We start from the raw sequence: 11,551 nt of genomic DNA, 5'->3' as shown, positions 1-11,551 counted from the left end.
ATAAGATTAGCATACATAAGTTACTACATTATTTACACTAACAATGAAATATCAGAAAGGGGATATAAAAAAACAATCATTTTTAAAATCACATAGGAGTTCCCGTTGTGACTTGGTAGAAATGAATCTGACTAGTATCCACGAGGACGCAAGTTCAATCCCTGGCCTCACTCAGTGGGTTAAAGATCTGGAGTTGTTGTGAGCTGTGGTATAGCTTGCAGATGTGGCTCAGATCTGGTGTTGCTATGGCATAGGCTGGAAGCTACAGCTCCAATTCAACCCCTAGCCTGGGAACCTCCATATGCTGCAGGTGAAGCCCTAAAAAAAATTTTTTTTTTAAATAAAATGCCTCAAAAAAGTGCTTAGGAACAAACCTGACCAAGGAGGTGAAATACTTAACAAGCTGAAAACTATAAAACATTAATAAAAGAAATTTGAAGATAATTCAAAGAAATGGATAGTCCATGTTCTTGGGTTGGAAGAATTAATAATGTTAAAATGGCCATACTAAGTTCCCATCGTGGCTCAGTGGTTAACAAATCCGACTAGGAACCATGAGGTGGTGGGTTTGATCCCTGGCCTTGCTCAGTGGGTTAAGGATATGGCTTTGCCATAAGCTGTGGTGTAGGGAATACTACTCAGCCATAAGAAAGAACAAAATAATGCTATTTGCAGCAACATGGATGGAACTAGGGACTCATACAAAGAGAAGGCAGAAAGAGAAATACAAATACTATATGATATCTGGAGTCTAATATATGGCACAAAGGAACCTATCTACAGAGAAGGAAAAAACCCATGCACTTGGAGAACAGACTTGTGGTTGCCAAGGGGGAGGAGGATGGAGTGGGATGGACTGGGAGTTTGGGGTTAGTAGATGCAAACTATTGCATTTGGAGTGGATAAGCAATGAGGTCCTGCTGTACTGCACAGGGAACTATACCCAACCACTTGTGATGGAACATGATGGAGGATAATGTGAGAAAAAAAAAAGTGTGTGTGTGTGTGTGTCTGCATCGTTTTGCTATACAGCAGAAAGTGACAGAACACTGAAATCAGCTATAATAGAAAAAAGAAAAATCTTAAGTAAAATAAAATAAAGCACAAGTGAACTTATCTAACAAACAGACTCACAGACACAGAGAACAGACTTGTGGTTGCCAAGGAGGAGAGAGGTAGGGGAGGGATGGACTGGGAACTTGAGGTTAGCAGACGCAAGCTCTTACATACAGACTGGATAAACAACAAAGTGTTACTGTATAGCATAGGGAACTACATTTAATATCCTGTGATAAACCATAATGGAAAGAATATGAAAAATAACACACACATATGTATAACTGAATCACTTTGCTGTACAGAAGAAACCAACCCAATATTGTGAATCAACTAAACATCATTTTATTTTATTTTTGGTCTTTTTAGAGCCACGCTCATGGCATATGAAGGTTCCCAGGCTAGGGGTCGAATCAAGAGCTGCAGTTGACAGCCTATGCCACAGCCACACCAGATCCAAACCACTTCTGCGACCTACACCACAGCTCATGGCAACGCCAGATCCTTAACCCACAGAGCAAGGCCAGGGGTTGAACCTGCATCCTTATGGATGCTAGTCGGATTCATTTCCACTGAGCCACGATGGGAACTCCGGATATCTTTGTTTAAAAAAAGAAATAATTCCTTGCTTTGGACTTCCAATATCCCTCCAGTGTGATAAAGTGCCCTCCGGCAGAGCCAGAATCACACAGGGGCTCACTATGGTCTAGGGATAGACTACTAGCCGCATACTTCTTGGCACGCCCACCCCTCAGGGAAGGTGGAGGAAATGAACCATACTTTAAAGAAAACCTTGGCAAAGCTCTGCTAAGAGACTCATAAGCCCTGGACCAACCTGCTTCCTACTGTGTTTGTGTAGCCCCCAGGAGTGGTCTGAGGCTGGGCCCACTTGAAATGACCTATGGTGGGGGGTGTGTCTTTTTTTTTGTTTTTTCCCTTAAAGCAAAATATTTTTATTTGGTCTGTCGGAGGCTGAGTCTGCAAACACCCACGGAGACATCCTACGGGACAACTGATAAAATAGTCTCTGTCTCACAAGAGCTGCCGTATATACAGGGTTAAAAATACTCAGCTCAGAGTAAAAGGAGGAGCATAAAGGAGGCCCAAGCGGGGGTGGGGGTGGGGGGGCGGTGTCTAATGTCTCCAGGTGCAACACCCCCCGCCCAACCCAGGGCCCTGCTGGCAGGGGCCTTGGTCATCCTCAGGCAGGCACAGAACTCAGGGCTGAGTAGCCACAGGAAGAACACTGGGCTTCTGAGGTGGGTGGGGCTGGGATGGGCCACACCTGCATGTGCCTGGACAGGGTGGGCCCAGGATTTCTCTTGGACTCTTCTTCCCAGCAGAGGGCAGGTGGTGTTGAGGACAACCCACCTCATCAAGCACAGGGCTGGCCTGGGCCCACCTGACCCACCGGCCCATCCCCAGGAAGGCATGGGGATTGCATAGTGTCCCTCTCACCTCTGCTTGAGCCCAAGGTCGCCAGGCACCTGCCTCCTGGGACACATTGCTGGGACTCCAGGGACCTCGGCTTTCCTCATGAGGGGTTGGGGGTAAGATGAGTTCTGGGGGCAACCTGGGGAAAAATGCTCCTGACCTCATACCCCACAAAGGGGGTGGTCCCTGCTCTCACCCTGGGGTCCAGGCCTCTGAATGGCCTAGATTTGGTTTTGGGAATAGAAATCTTGGTGCCTCACCTTGGCTCTGGCAGTCTGAGCCAGACCACCAGGTGGGCTGGTTAGAAGAGCTGGCACACAGCCCCTAGGGCTAGAGGCCATTTTGAGGTGTTCTGCTTGGTGGCTGGGAGGCCCTGGACAGGCGGGAGGGGCAGGGAGGAAGGCCCAGGGGACACCACCCCCACCCCTGGCAATCCCTGAGATTCTGGTTCAAGCGCCCCGTGTTGGGGTCTTACCAGTAAAGTGTGTGTGGGGACAGGCAGGTGGGGGCAGGGTAGTCACAGTGAATGGGGACCATGCGGGCCGGTGACCTCGGGTTTGAGTGGGGGTCTGTGGCTTCCCCTGGAGGTCGTTCTGTCGCTGAGGAGGACCTGGGCTGCCTTCCAGTGGGCCAGACGGTGGGTGATGGAGCACACTGTCCTGGGTGTGCAGCCTGCCCTGGGGGACACCACGTTGTAGCTGTTTGAGCAGTCACACATGCAGGTAAGACTTGGGGTGCCGGCTCTCCACAACCATGATGAACCCTGCCCAGCTGGGCATCAGGTAGCAGCAGGCCATGCCCTCATGACCCTCGTGCCACTCACCCCTGCTTTCTGTGAGCAGGATGATGGCCAGTCGGCTCCAGGGTGCCCCAGGAAAACTCCTGTTGAGGGAGCACACCATAGTGTAGCTGTTGGGCTCTAGCGTCACATCACAGTCAACTAACTTCTTGACGGTGATCTTGCTTCAGGCCAGCAGGCAGCCCAGGCTCAGGTGGCCGCCGCTGTTGAAGGATGCCCGGAACACCAGGACGCACAGGTCTAGGAGGTGGCTGTCCACTGAATCTGCACACCTGCTGCCTTCCTGGAAGAGGGCGAACTCCAGGGACTCGAGCTCCAGCACTGTGAGGGCTGTGTCGTCCACCGGCCCACTGGCTGAGCTGGGGAAACGGCCCTGTACCTGTGCCTCCTGGCAATCCGAGTGCACCTTACAGATGTCCACGGAGTGAAAATACCTGATGAAGTTACTGTACTCCATCCAGAAGATGCCCTTGCTGCTGCCATGTGGCATTAGCTCGCTCTGAAGATGCCCTGGCCAGTGGGGCTGCTTGTCTGACCAGCTGCCATTCCAGATCTGCAAGGGTCCGGAGCCCTGGATGTCACACACATCCAGGATGTAGTAGGCATGGTGTGGGTGCAGGCCCAGGCTCTCCTAGGCACCATCATCTACCTTCATGGTGCTGTTCCACAGGAGGCACCCACGAGGGACCCAGCCTTCTTAGAACTCAGCATTTTAGCCCAGATGAGGTCAGTGTCAACAGGCCCCTTGAAAGGGTTAGTGGAGCGGACCTGCAATGCCCGGCTGCTGGAAGCTGGCGCAGCTTGGAGCATCTGCATGGTGTGTACTGGGGCAGGGGAGGGGGGGTCGGTCCTGAACATGTACTTTGCTCGTGACCAAGTGGTGAAGTCAGGGCTGGAAGGGCTGGTGGTGGGAGGTCTTTTCTTACTAGTTACATTCTAGATAAGGAAGTGAACCAGACCCTGAGATATATTATTAATCTATAACAATCTATTAATCTAGGACAATTGAGAAGGCCATCCAGGATTATGCCCACAAGGCACTGCCAGCTCCAACTAAAAATACAGCAGAAGGGGCAGTCCCTTCAAATAGACCCCAGGGGCCAAGTTGTTCAAACCTGGAAAGTGGAGTCCCCTTGAGACCAGCTATTGTTAAAATGGAACTGCCCCTATAAAGGAATTTTAGCTACTTCTACTGCTGTCAAACTGCAAGGGATATCTAGTTGATTACCTTTGTAATGTTTTCACCTCCAAAATGCCCAGAGGTCACAGAACAATACACCTATGAGCCAGTGGAAAATCCAAGATATCCATTCAAAGGACAGGCACCTTCCACAGATAAGTCACATGATATGGTGGGTTGGACTCCTATTTGCCATTCTTGCTATTGATCTCTTGTTTGCATTTTACCGGTTTGCTAAGCCACCCTGAGCAGCTCCTTTGTGCAGAGTTTAAGAACAAATCTGACTCCATGTTACATCTGTTCCTTTTTTTGTGCTTAGTCATGCTGGCTCTGCACCTCTTGTAAAAAAAAAAATGTTGCCTAGAGCCTGAAATATACAGGATTGCCTATTCTCAAGGTTTTGACTTTGAAGAGTCTATTCATACAGAGATAACAAGTTGCAGAACAGCAAATAACATGTCTTATTGGAGGTTTACAAGGAACACTGTGACCTGACCTATGTGGACAGCTGCAAAAACAAAGGATTCCAACAGGAGAATTTTGCAACAACTAACCACACCACTCCCTCACCTTGCCTTTAAAAGTGCTTTGCTGAGGGAGTTCCCTCTGTGGCTCAGGGGTTAACGAACCTGACTAGGATCCATGAGGATGTGGGTTTGATCCTTGGCTTCACTTGGTGGGTTGGAGATCCCATGTTGCTGTGGCTGTGCTATAGGCCAGCAGCTGTAGCTCTGATTCAACTCCTAGCCTAGGAACTTCCAGGCTAGGAAGTTGGGTGCAGTCCTTAAAAAAAAAAAAAAAAAAGGATTTTCCCCTTCAATAATATATTACTAGTAATCATTTAGTCAAGTCCTATAGTTAATGGAGAAATAAACACAATTACAAGGGCAGACATCAGTCAGAAGATATCTATGAATGAATCTGGAAATTACAGGGCCAAAAAAAAAAAAAAAAAAGGCTTTGCTGAAACCCTTTGAGGAGTCTGGGACTTTGGGGGCCTGAGCCACCCATCTCCTTGCTCAGCCCTGCAGTAAACCTTTCTCTGCTCCAAACTCCCACATTTTGGTTTGGTTGGTCTCACTGTGCTTTGGACACATGGACTTGCATTTGGTACCAGAAGCAGTCTACCACTGACATGCTCCTCCTATTGACTCTGTCCACCTGCAATTAGGGGACAATTATAAGAAAACTCACTAACATTTCCAAAATCCTTTCTAAAGGGGAACATGTAAAAGATGGCTGGATATGTTATCACCACCCCCAGCTGGCTACTGCCCTCCTCTCCCATTTCCCTTGAACCTGCCAGGACTGATGGTAATTAACAATCTAAATCAGGCTCAATGGCCACTGCCCTCGACCTCTGCTAGTCACACCTGCACCTCCTAGGGGCTACTCCAATGCTTTAACCTGACTCCCCCGTATGACTGGGCCCAAGGTGAGGGGCTCCCTGTTAAACTGCACAGATGGCATCTGTCTCTCATGCCCCGACAACTGCTGAGGTTTAATTATACCAGATATCCTGCCTCTTATAGAGGGCCAAGAGGTGCCCTGTTTCAAACTATGACCCTGTTCTCCTAAACACCATGGAAGGAGAACATGAGTAGAGGGAAAGATACATCCCATCTGCCCAGTCAATCCAGTTCAACTCACCTGTGGGATTCTGGGCAAATAATGATCTGGATCACTGAGTGTGACCCCCTGGTGGTGCCAGCAGGACCATACAAGAGCATCTTTTTAAAAATTTTTTGTCTTTTTGTCTTTTCTGGGGTCGCACCCGCAGCATATGGAGGTTCCCAGGCTAGGGGTCTAATCAGAGCTGTACCACAGCCACGCCAACGCAGGATCCGAGCCTCATCTGCAACCAACACCACAGCTCACACCAACGCCATGGATCCTTAACCTGCTGAGCAAGACCAGGGATCGAACCCACAACCTCATGGTTCCTACTCGGATTCGTTAACCGCTGAGCCATGCTGCGAACTCCCAAGAGCATCTTGTTAAAAATGTTGTAGAGCTTTATACGCTTAATAATCAACATCGTAGTCTGCTGTCCCCTGATGGATCAAGTACTAGCAACAGTTATGTCTTTCAAGGTCTGCTCTTAACAACCAGGAGACAGACATTCAGGTATGCACCCTGAAAGTTTCCTTTTCCTCTGCAGACATCCAGCCACCATAAGTTACAGAATTATGACCAGGCCCTGTCCTTTTCCAACCATGCTATAGCCTATAAATGCACTGATAATGTCCTTTTCATAGGTAAGTGCACTACAGGGACTGTAGGGATAAAAGGGATTTTTATCTATAATAGGACCACCCTGGTTCACCACCGAACCAGGGGAGAACACAAAGAATGATCTTGGCAGGGGTAGGGCTCCATGGAGGGGGGCGGGGGTGGAGGCTGGCTGTATCATGAAGCAACATAAGAAATCTCACCAGACAGCTCAGTTATATGAAGGAACAGACAAGGCATGCCTTACCAGGATTTAAGACCTCTTGTTTTTTGTTTTTCTGTTTTTCTTTTTAGGGGCGCACATACGGCATATGGAGGTTCCCAGGCTAGGGGTTCAAACGAGGGCAGCAGCTGCTGGCCCCACGCCGCAGCCATAGCAACACCGGATCCAAGCTGCATCTGAAGCTGAAGCTTGCAGCAATGCCTGATCCTTAATCCACTGAGGCCAGGGATCAAACCCACATCCTCATGGACACTATGTCAGGTTCTTAACCCACTGAGCCACAACGGGAACTCCAGACCTTTACTGTTTCTTTGGCTAATGTAGTTCTTGATAATCGTCTAGCTCTTGATGACCTTCCAACAGAACAAGGTGGAGTTTGTGCACTAATACTTCTTGCTAGCCTGGATCGACATGACAGGGCAGGGAGAAGTTCATATGAAGGACATTTACACCCAAGCAGAAGGGCTTCCAATTTTGGCTGGGGCGATGTCATCTCTACTGTCTGGTCAACAGTTAAGGAAGCCCTCCCACAGTTAACCTGGTCCCTGCCCTCTCTAGGCCCTTTAGTGGCTACTGTTCTCCTTTTTGGCCTTCGTTTGTTTAACCTTTTGGTTCAGTTTGTGTCTCCCAGACTCCAAGAGTTTCAAATGAAGCGCATGAAGGCTCAAGGATTTCAACCCATTGCAGCGGAGGATGGCCTTTGAACAGTCAGTGATGGATTTCTACATCTCTAGGGTGGGCTAGGGTCTTGCGGCAGAAGAATACGAGCCCTACAGCCCCTTAACCCTGAAGAATAGGGGTGCAGAATCCCTCAAAGGGGAATGAGACAGGCTGGGACCTGGGACCCTTTGCTACAGTGCCTGCACCTAGACAAACATCTCCTGGAGAAACAGACACAAAGAAACTATAAGGGGCTAAAAATAACTGCACACATGCAGAGCTGGGGCAGATTGTGAACCCTAAAATTCAAAAAGGCCAAACCCACTGCCACTTGGGAGTAAAATCAGGGTCCTGAGCATGATCCCTGCACATAGCACCACGCTGAGGGTGAGCAGACCACCTAGGCCACTCCTCCAGCCCCGCCCATGAATTTGCTCCTACCTTTGCTCCATTTAAGGAACCAGCTCGCCCCCTCTGCATTTCCCCCAGCAAGAGAGCAAGGGCACATTTGCTTGTTGGGAACCTGTTGCTTGTTTTCACTCCCTCCTGCTGCGGCCCAAGTCCCAGGAAAGCCTTGCATGAATTTCTCCTCTGGCTTCTTATCAATTTGTACTAATTAGAGTCCAAGAAGCAGGGTTGGTAACATTAGTTTCAGGTGTACAGCAAAGTGATTCAGCTTTACATATATATATAAGAATATATATATATATATTCTTTTTCAGTTCCTTTCCCCTTCTAGCTATTCACAAGGCACTGACTATAGTTCCCTGCGCTCTGCAATAGGTCTTTGTTGTTTGTCTGTTTTATGTACAATATTGTGTCCCTGTTAATCCCCAATTCCTGATTTATCCTTCGCCGCCCCAACTAGCCCCTTTGGTAACCATAAGTTTGTTTTCTATGTCTATGAGTCTGTTTCTGTTCTGTAGATATGTTCATTTTGTAGCATTATTTTTTTAGATTCCACACCTAAGCAAATATATCTTTCCTTAAATCTATGGTGATAATATGTAAATATAGACTGTGGCTTCCCCTCCTCAGGCACATGCTGGTTTTAGTGAGAATGCTAAGACAAGAGGTCTTAACACTTGAACTTCTTCCTTTCAGCACAACTGAAAAGGCAGCTTCCAGGCTGTTTCTCAGCTTGTTGGGAGGGCTTGGCGACCAGTTAAGTGCTGGGGGCTGTGCCTTGTTGTGGAAACCCACAGAGGAGTGGAGTTTCCTTAGGGGCTCTGACGACAAACAGCCCTTCCGGAGCGCAATTGGTCAACTCGTGCTGGGCAAATCATGTTCTTTACTAGGGATATATTGCTTTCGGCATGTAGGAAGATTTTTTCTGCAGAGATGCTTGAATTGCGTAGCTGTAGGAAAATATTACCCTTTTTTTATTTTGGGGGTCTTTAACAGTAAAAACATCTTTTTTTTAAGGGCCGCACCCTCAGCATATGGAGACTCCCAGGCTAGAGGTCTAATTGGAGCTGTAGCTGCCGGCCTACGCCAGTTACAGCAACGTCGGATCCTTACACTGAGCAGGGCCAGGGATCGAACCTGCCTCCTCATGGACACTAGTCAGGTTCTTAACCCACTGAGTCACAACGGCAACTCCTCTTTTTTTTAATTCAGATTTGTTGAAGAATAACATGCAAACCATACAATACCTTCTTGATCATCTCTGCACCCTGAATGTTCTGTTTCTGCAGGATACCACCCAGACCTGCCAACCAAGCCACCCTCAACCTTGCTGGGGCTCCCCCTAGCCCATCTCTGAGCTCCAGCCTTCCTGACTGAAGGCCAGTCCCAGACACACCAACCACTCTCCTTGACCTTCCTCATCAGCCCCTCACACATTAATGGTTGCATCTTGTATGTTCCTTGGTCCCTACAGTCTGAGCACAGAAGCCTGTGCCCTTCAGTCCTCTGGGCCTCACGTCATTCTTGGCTCAGCTTAGAATCTTAAGTGTTTGCTAAACTGATTTATTCATTTATTTGTCTTTTTTCTAGGGCCGATCCTGTGGCATATGGAGGTTCCCAGGCTAGGAGTCCAATTGGAGCTGTAGCCACCGGCCTACACCACAGCCACAGCAACGCAGATCCGAGCTGCAACCCACACCACAGCTCACGGCAATGCCGGATCCTTAACCCACTGAGCGAGGCCAGGGATCGAACCCGAGTCCTCATGGTTCCTAATCAGATTCATTAACCACTGAGCCACGATGGGAACTCCTAAACTGATTTAAATAGCTCCAATGTGGGAGCTCCCGTTGTGCTTCAGCAGGTTAAGAACTCGACATGGTGTCTATGAGGGTGCTGGTTCAATCCCTGGCCTTGCTCAGGGGGTTATGGCTCTGGTGTTGCTACAAGCTGTGGCGTAGATCACAAATGCAGCTCAGATCCGGTGTTGGCATTGCTGTGGCATAAGCCGGCAGCTGCAGCTCTGATTAAACCCCTGGGAACTTCCATGTGCTGCAGGTGCAGCCCTAAAAAGAAAAAAGAAAAAAAAAATAGCTCCAATGTAAGGTCAGATGGCCTTGAAAAAGACTTCATTAAATTTTCTCTCTAAATAGTGACTCTTTTGAGGCCCAGGCTCAAGTGGCAAAGTGATATGAGCCAGAGCAGTTACCCTAGAAAGTCTATTTCTCCAAACCTAGATTTGAAGATGTGTGTTCTGAGTCCACAGAAACAAAGGCAGATACACGCTTCCTGCGGTGGTTGGGAGTGGATGCTGCTGTCGGCCTGGATACTCCCCACCTTCGCTGCCATGTTGCTCGGAGAGCCTTTCCCATCTTTGCAGCCCTTATCTTAGTAATGTTTTGCTGGCTCTTCTTCCTCCTCCCCACTAGCCTCCAAAGTGTAGATTTCCATTTTTACTTTTATTTATTGGAGGGGCGGCACCTACCACATGCAAAAGCTCCTGGTCCAGGGATCAAACCCGTGCAACAGCAGCGACCTGGGTTCAGATCCTTAACCCCTAGGCCACCATGGAACTCCTCAGGTTTACTTATAATATTCCTCTTCCTCTTCCTTCCTATTTTTCCCTGATCTCACACACTTTGGGGACAACTAGCCCTCCTTCCCCCACCGTGCCCCACCTGTTCTCTACGGAAGTGATCTACAAGTGACTTACCTGGCGCTGCAGGCAATTAATGAACCGCCTCAAATAAATAAGCATCAACCTTACTGACCATCACAGCGCATCAGACCCTAACCCCCACTCTTCCTGCAAACCTTTTCTTGGTAGGAATCCCAGAGCAACTCCTGCGTCCCTGTAGCCGCCAACCTGGCCTCTGGCGTCCTCTCATCCCGCCCCTTGCATCCAGCACGCATGCTCCCCAGCAGCCCTCCTGCCTGGGGGAGGGGAGGTTGCCAGGCCTTAGTATGAAATCAGACACACCTGGGTTTGAATCTTGGCTCAGTGACTTGGGCGCCTCTGTGAAACCGAGGTGGTTATAGCCGCCTCGGGAGGCGACGGTAAAGATCAGTATTTTGCAAAGTGCTCTGCACCCCCGTCCCACTCTATGCCTTTTCTCACGCAATTCATCTGCCCGGAAGCTTTTTCTCCTCTAATTTTTTTTTTCTTTTTCGTCTTTTTACCATTTCTTGGGCCGCTCCCGTGGCATATGGAGGTTCCCAGGCTAGGGGTCGAATCGGAGCCATAGCCGCCAGCCTACACCACAGCCACAGCAACACCAGATCTGAGCTGTGTCTGCAACCTACCCCACAGCTCACCGCAACGCCGGATCCTTAACCCACTGAGTAAGGCCAGGGATCGAACCCGCAACCTCGTGGTTCCTAGTCAGATTCATTAACCACTGTGCCATGACAGGAACTCCATCTCCTCTAATTTCGGATAAATTTCTATCCATCCTTTCAGAGCCATAACGATGCTCCTCCCTTCAAGTGGTCGTTGCCTCCCAGCATAGATTCAGTGTATTTACAGATTATACTCTATTAAGAGTTAGAAGTTATTATA

General features: G+C 48.8%; 1 pseudogene; it reads right to left on the bottom strand.

Moving 5' to 3' along the window:
• Positions 1 to 3,007: 3,007 nt before the first annotated feature.
• LOC125121934 (calpain-15-like) lies at positions 3,008 to 4,105 on the bottom strand (annotated as a pseudogene).
• Positions 4,106 to 11,551: the final 7,446 nt, after the last annotated feature.

This window comes from Phacochoerus africanus, chromosome 3 (genome assembly GCF_016906955.1).
Source record: "Phacochoerus africanus isolate WHEZ1 chromosome 3, ROS_Pafr_v1, whole genome shotgun sequence".
NCBI classification, from domain to species: Eukaryota; Metazoa; Chordata; class Mammalia; order Artiodactyla; family Suidae; genus Phacochoerus; species Phacochoerus africanus.
The sequence above is the reverse complement of the archived record's forward strand: the minus strand, read 5'-3'. Positions and strand labels throughout refer to the sequence as shown.